Source organism: Atractosteus spatula, chromosome 17 (genome assembly GCF_055471065.1).
Source record: "Atractosteus spatula isolate fAtrSpa1 chromosome 17, fAtrSpa1.hap1, whole genome shotgun sequence".
Taxonomy (NCBI): domain Eukaryota; kingdom Metazoa; phylum Chordata; class Actinopteri; order Semionotiformes; family Lepisosteidae; genus Atractosteus; species Atractosteus spatula.
Genome location: NC_142722.1, coordinates 11,099,469 through 11,106,155, shown reverse-complemented (window position 1 = coordinate 11,106,155; position 6,687 = coordinate 11,099,469). Strand labels below are relative to the sequence as shown.

Here is a 6,687-nt window from a genome sequence, read left to right as displayed (position 1 = left end):
AAAACAAATATCAATTGTTATTGCTTCAGTGTTAAAGTACAATGTATCCATAAATATCGAAATATTATAAACTGTTATTTCTAAGTAGTCTAATGAGTACATCATGCTATGTTTTAAAGAGGATTCTTAATTTCTGAATTGTCACTCCTCTGGTACACGCCTCTACATAAATGAATCCAGACAGATATGAAATTTACAATACGCTTACTTTTTGCTCTTCTAGTTAAAAAGCACTGTACGAGGATAACATGATACTGTAGATACCAGTACAATGTAGCATTACGTAGCGTCAGCATCAGCTGCACCCAGACAGGAGATGGGCATCATCTCCATTAACAGACATTAATAAAAAATCACCCAGGTCTGACGACAAAGAACAGAGTATCCGTATTGACTTAAAATGAAACCCAGAAAAAATAGTACAATCACATCAATATAACCAGTCTGATCTGCACAGAAAATCATATTGGTACCAAAGTAAACCTATCCTGTAACACGCAACATATAACAAGATAGTTTAGAGAAATTCAGCCTGGGATTTTAAACGTATTTCTGTATTAGTCTCGATAGCAGAAATCGATGAGCATCTCAAGTAATTGATGCAGTGCGTTACTGTGGATGAACTGATTTTTAAAAACGAATATTATGCGTGCAGGCTACACTCACTAAGAGTAAAGGTCGTTCGAATGGAAAACTTCTAGCTGTTTTGTTGGGTCATGAAGAGTTTAAAAAAAGGTGTGTACACCGTACCATCGAATAAAACGCAATACGCTGCCCACGCAAAAAGCGAAGGAAACATTTTGACAGGGCCGGGCAGGAAGATTCATATCACTGTCACTATGCAGTCCATTCGTCTCTCCCGGTACTGTTCGTTTGAATACACACGCACTGCAGGAAACTGTTTACATAAAACGTTAAACTGGAAGTAATTGAATCCGTTTTAAAAATAATTATCCATTATTGTAATTAACAAATTACAATATTCACTTCTCATGTAATTACAAATTAAAATATTGTTGTTTAAAGTCGGAATTAAGGCATATAACTGTTAAAAACATTTAGGACTTAAATATTACCTTGTGCATTTTTTTAAAAAAAATTTGTGCAGGTCGTGCAATATGATGAATTCGATCAGTACACCGGAAAACACCCGTTTCCAGCAGCGGCACTGAAATTCTAAAAAAAAAAGGCAGCAAGACATTTTTTTTTAATTTCCATTGCATTTTAACAGACGGCCGGAAGGCGGCGCCATTTCTCCGGTCCGTGCCGTGCCGTCGGGTGTAATGGAAAGCAGGAACGCGAGTCGCTGGGGAAGTCGGAGGTACGGCGGAGTGGGCAAGGCTTGTTAAGCGAGCCGAAGCTGCCAAACCAGTCATTACATTTTCGGCTAGCTAGAGCCCTCCCACCTCCTCCTTCTACCTACCAGAGGAGGAAAAAAAACACACAAAAAACAAACTAGCGCCATCCTGACAGCTTTGTTCTTGCACAGAAGAGAGAAAAACAGAGCGGTAGGCAATCAGTGCGGGGCTGGCAACACCAAGGGATATCGAGGAGTCCGCGTACTTCTTTGACTCGTCAGTATTGCACAATGTGACACCACACCGCTTGCCTATCCTCTCGACCACAAAAATGCAGAAGGCCAAAGCATTTTTAGTCCTTTTGAGCTAAAAGCCAGCTGCCCCCCTCCACAGCGTTTGCAATGCCGAATTGAAACACTGCTCCGTCCACGACACTCGCCTCGCCTGTCAGTCCGGCGGGACCCGAGCGGAAAACCTGCACGGAATTATTATTTTTCACCTTTTAAACACCCATAAGGTTTTCGCGAACGGGAAATGTCGTATGTTACGATTTGTGCATACGGCGGCCAGCCAGGGATTATATGAACACGTCCGTGATCCCGAAAGAGGACAGAGCAGTGGAGCGCTTCATTACTTCAATTTTCGGTGAGTAAAAATAGCGGAAAGGTCATTGTATCTTGTTTATAGGCTGATGAATAATAATAATAATAATAATAAATGAACATGCTGCGTTGTTGCTAGGAGACCAGCACTTGCGAGTAGCCGAGATGTGAGTTAACTTGGGGTCAGTGTAAAGACAGGAATGCTTCTTCTCTTAAATGAGGATTAGTGATTGAATAATCCTAATATGCGGACTGCATACATCGTATAAGTACCTAGAGGGGGGTGTAATGGTGCACGGTTTTTAGCCGTTTCCACTTGGTGTTTTTCAACGCGTGTTCTGCATTGCATTTCACGATAAGTCAAAAAGATACGCCGTTTCGTTTCCTTATCATTTCTAGTATAGGTGACCTTCAAAAAACGCGAGGTTATCCCTAGTCATGATACACGATCACATGATGTGATTGCTTTTAATGGCGGTTAATGCCATCTTCTCAAATCTGTCATCACGTAAATACCACCGCGTTCATCCGTATTGATATTCTGTCCCTCACCTGAAAATGTCACACCGCAGCTCCGTTTCACGGCAGAGAAAGATCTGCACTGCCCACCTTGGGATTTTCGAGCAGTTTGATAGTTAGCATTAGTTATTTTTTCCCCGAGTAAAAGCTTATTGTGTATTAATACGTCTTTATCGGTTCCTTGACATTTATTTGTGCACCATACGAAAACGGTCAGCTATTTACACTTTAGCTTTTTGGTGTCCCTCGGTGAGATTAGTTGAAATTACGGCAATACCTGGGCTATTTTCAGGAAAGCGATTCATTAGCCGTCTTCAGGTTGTCGTAAATACACGGTGCACCACTCCAGGGCATATTTTTACTGGGACAGCGAAGACAGCTTCGCCTGTGCATATTAATTGGTTGGTGTTTTTTATCGCGGTCTGCTTGCACGTTTTGTGGGTCTAAAGTGGCTTTTTGCTAATCGATTCTGTGTGCATTTTTAGATTTATGCTGCAGTAAATTGTGTCTGAGCTGCACTAAAAATACCCTTGCTGCTTCCATTGATGATGAGACAAGTCATGATCGCACATAGCAAGAGTCAATAATTTAGCGCCGTGCAAGCGTCGTCAGTACTGAAGTGTTCACGGAGAGTGTTTCATATACAGTGGAAGTTATTTTCCTGTTTAGCGGAGTTTTCTTTAATGAAACTGAGTTCAATTCTGTGTTTTGGTTCGTGTCCACGATTAAGATATTTTTATATGCCTGTCTACTAATGAGGCTACCACTGTATCAACTATGCGAACATTTCGTGCATCTTTTTACGATTTTCGGTCGACATTACTGCGTTGCATTCGGTTAGCTGTACATATTTTGATCTATTTCTGCAGGATTGCAGTGTGACAAAACTGCAGTATTGTACTCTTGTCCCTGTACAGAGAATTAGTCGTTTGTGGGTCTGGCATGTGACCACAATTTGAGTCATTCATCTATCTGTTTTCTCCCGCTTGATTTTGGGCACTCAGTTTGCTGTTACTCTTCTATAGCGTTTACAGACTGCAAATGACTGGTCTACCCAACCAGTACTCTTAAGCAGGGGATTTTTCTATCCTGGTCTGCTAATGGTTTCTTTTAATTCATCAAATTCAAAAGACTTGGAACAAAATAACTGTGATCAGTTAACAAGTGATGTATTTGATCAAGTAATTGAGCAATCATTTGGTTGAAAAATCCCACACAACACTGTCACACAGCGCTGACACTGTATATTCCAGCTCATCAGTAAGAGTGCAGGGGGATAATATTGCCATTACAACCCAGTGCACATGCTGCTGGATACTGTTACATGAGACTGAATTCTCTGGCCATCCTTTCCCAGCAGTGTAAACTGCTTGCTGTTAACCGCTGGATGAAACTGGGCACTATCACAGAGCTCGACGCTCTGAAGAATCGCTAGGTCTCCGCGCGTTCTGTCGCAGCAGTCTGGTGTGATAAAAACAGGCAAACTCATTTTCTTGGCCTTAAGGCTCTCGAGCGAGACCATGTTTTTGCATTCATTCATCCATTTTCTGATCATCCCATTCAGTTTCGTGGGGGAGCCAGAGCCCATGTTTCTACACGGAAACGGATGGACAGATATTTAAAGGATGGTTTCAGGTGACATGAGCCTCAACCTTCCTCCGCTGCCTCTGAAAGCAAGCACGGTGTTCTTGCTGTGTTTATGTTAGCTAGCATTTCCACCGGCCTCTTGGGTAGGTCTGTAGGGCCCTTGCATGGAACATTAACGTCTGTCAGACTGGAATAGCTATTATCCTTTCAATTGTAAACTGTCTCCTTCTCCCCTCATTCTGCTGTGTGCATGGCGTTAAAGGAACGATCTTTCTCAAGGAGGTTCGGAGGGAGTTTTGTAGGGTTTACATGGAAAGGGTGACTTGCAAACAAAAGCATTTTTTTCCCCTTTAACAGTTGGAGATACTTGCTCCACCCATCTTGATGCTGCAATTAAGTGAAAGGACTTGACATTCCTGCAGGTTTTTGGCTGTCTATTTAGAAGGCAGCTTGAATAACACGAGGAAACATGAGAGTTGTTTACCAGGAAAAGAGCTTTCCAAAACCCAAAGCCAGCGGAAGGCAGTTTGAGTGGCTGGAATCTGTGTTGGGATGTGTAATTCTTTCTCTTGCTCCTACAACAGGGTGGATCACTGTTATTTCCTATGCTGTTTAATTAACAGTAAGCCTCGCAGCACTAGGGTTCAGTTCAATTCCTGGGGTGCTGTCTGTGTGGAGTTTGTATGTTCTCCCCATATTCGCATGGGTTTCTTCCAGGTGCTCCAGTTTCCTCCCACAGTCCAAAGGCATACTGGTATTTTAATTGGCTGTTAGGGAAAGTGACCCTGCTGTGAGTGTGTGTGTCTGTGTCTCTGTGCGCAAACCGATGGACTGGCGTCCTGTCCAGGGCATATTCATCCTGGTTCTTGCTGGGATAGACTCGGGCTCCTCCACAATCCCGAATTGGATAAAACGGCTAGGAAATGGATGGATCTTAAGGAATATACACAGTAATATTTTGTACTAACAAAGTTGTCAGGGCCTTTCTTTGTTACAAGAAAATCTGACCTTAAAGCAGGAGATTTTGTCATTTCATTCGTATTGATAACAGAAAGGTAGGTACACATACGTGTGGGGAACTGCGTCAGTGTGTCTTAGCTGCAAAGAAGACAGACTCACACCCAAAGAAGGCTCAACAGCCAGAACATTGTATCTTCTTTCTGTATTTCTGAATGACTTGTAGCTCTCCATTGGCAGTCTTTTAGTCACACAGGTGTCTGTAGTTAACAATATAACGAACCAGAACTCTGGTATGGGATTTCATCCTTTGCTTTGCGGCCTTTCCAGTGATTTCACCTGAACGCAGTAGCGATTGTTTCCAGTACACATGAAGGCGTAAGGTGGTCAGCGTGCTTGCTGGCAGTTTTCCCAATGTGTGAGCTCGCAGAAAACAAAACTTGTGGTTGGCTGTTGTGGTCTTCCTCTTTCTCATGCAGAGCTGAAGGTGAAAACCCTGTGGATCCTTAATCGGCTCCAAGCCCCGGCAGGCAGTGTTTACTCACATCTCAGGAATATGCTGCCAGCCTAGTTACGAAACAGTGCAGTGCAGCTGTAAACATTCAATAATGAGATTTACCTGTACAAAAGGCTCTGTGGTTGTACTAGAGTGCTTTGGCATCTGGCCATGCTTGCATGTACTTTGCATGCCAAAGAGAAAATGGCATTTAAACATCGCAGCTGGCCTGGAGCTGGGCCTGGAGCTGGGCCTGGAGCTGGGCCTGGAGCTGGCCTGGAGCTGGCCTGGAGCTGGCCTGGAGCTGGGCCGGAGCTGGGCCGGAGCTGGCCTGGAGCTGGCCTGGAGCTGGCCTGGAGCTGGCCTGGAGCTGGGCCGGAGCTGGGCCGGAGCTGGGCCGGAGCTGGCCTGGAGCTGGGCCGGAGCTGGGCCGGAGCTGGCCTGGAGCTGGGCCTGGAGCTGGCCTGGAGCTGGGCCTGGAGCTGGGCTCTCCCCAGGCCTGGAGCTGGGCCGGAGCTGGGCTCTCCCCAGGCCTGGAGCTGGGCCGGAGCTGGGCTCTCCCCAGGCCTGGAGCGGCCTGCTTGGCGTTTCTCTCCTCCACACTTTCTCTGAGTGATTTCCGCTGGAAGGGCTATTCCTGTAGAAAGCCACCTATGACTCAGCGCTGTGTCACAGGCATTGTGGTTATTATTGTCAAGCAGCAGCCTGCACGGCCGCACACATCTGGGGGACATCTGCCACCAGCAGGCTGTCTTGTCCATCACATTACAGAGCGCAGGAAAAGATACGGATGAGAGGAGCCATTCAGCCTGTCTAGCCCGTTCGGTAGTGAGTCGTTAATTAGTCCCAGGACCTCATCCAGCTGTTTCTTGAAACGAGCCAGGGGTTTGGCTTCAGCAGAGCGGCTGGCTAGCATGTTCCAGATTCCCACACAATTAAGTGGTACACTGAGCTGTTAGAAAGTCGGCTGTCAGACTTTCTGGTTCTTTCAGCAGTCATGCTTATCACTACCAGCTTCCTCACGCGTTGGCTCTGACCCTGGGGGTGTCTGTGGTCCAGTGGGGCCCTCCGCTCCCATCTGAAAGCATCACTCGAGCTACAGCAGAATCGAAGGAGACGTTTGTGCATATCTGTCTTTAAGCCATTATAGTGTTTGATTATGTTTTCTACACAGGGCGTCTTCCTGTGTTCTACTGTCAGGGCTCTTGATCTTATTGCTTCTGAAGAA

The 6,687-nt window shown here is 45.3% G+C and overlaps 1 protein-coding gene across 7 annotated transcripts in view; it reads left to right on the top strand.

Moving 5' to 3' along the window:
* The first annotated feature begins 1,473 nt into the window (after positions 1-1,473).
* Positions 1,474-6,687, top strand: part of pitpnm2 (phosphatidylinositol transfer protein, membrane-associated 2) — a 103,998-nt gene continuing 98,784 nt past the window's right edge. For all 7 annotated transcript variants that reach the window (XM_088935522.1, XM_088935524.1, XM_088935525.1 and 4 more), the window contains exon 1: positions 1,474-1,943. The gene's annotated coding sequence lies outside the window, so the exon portion shown is untranslated. The remainder of the gene's footprint in view (positions 1,944-6,687) is intronic.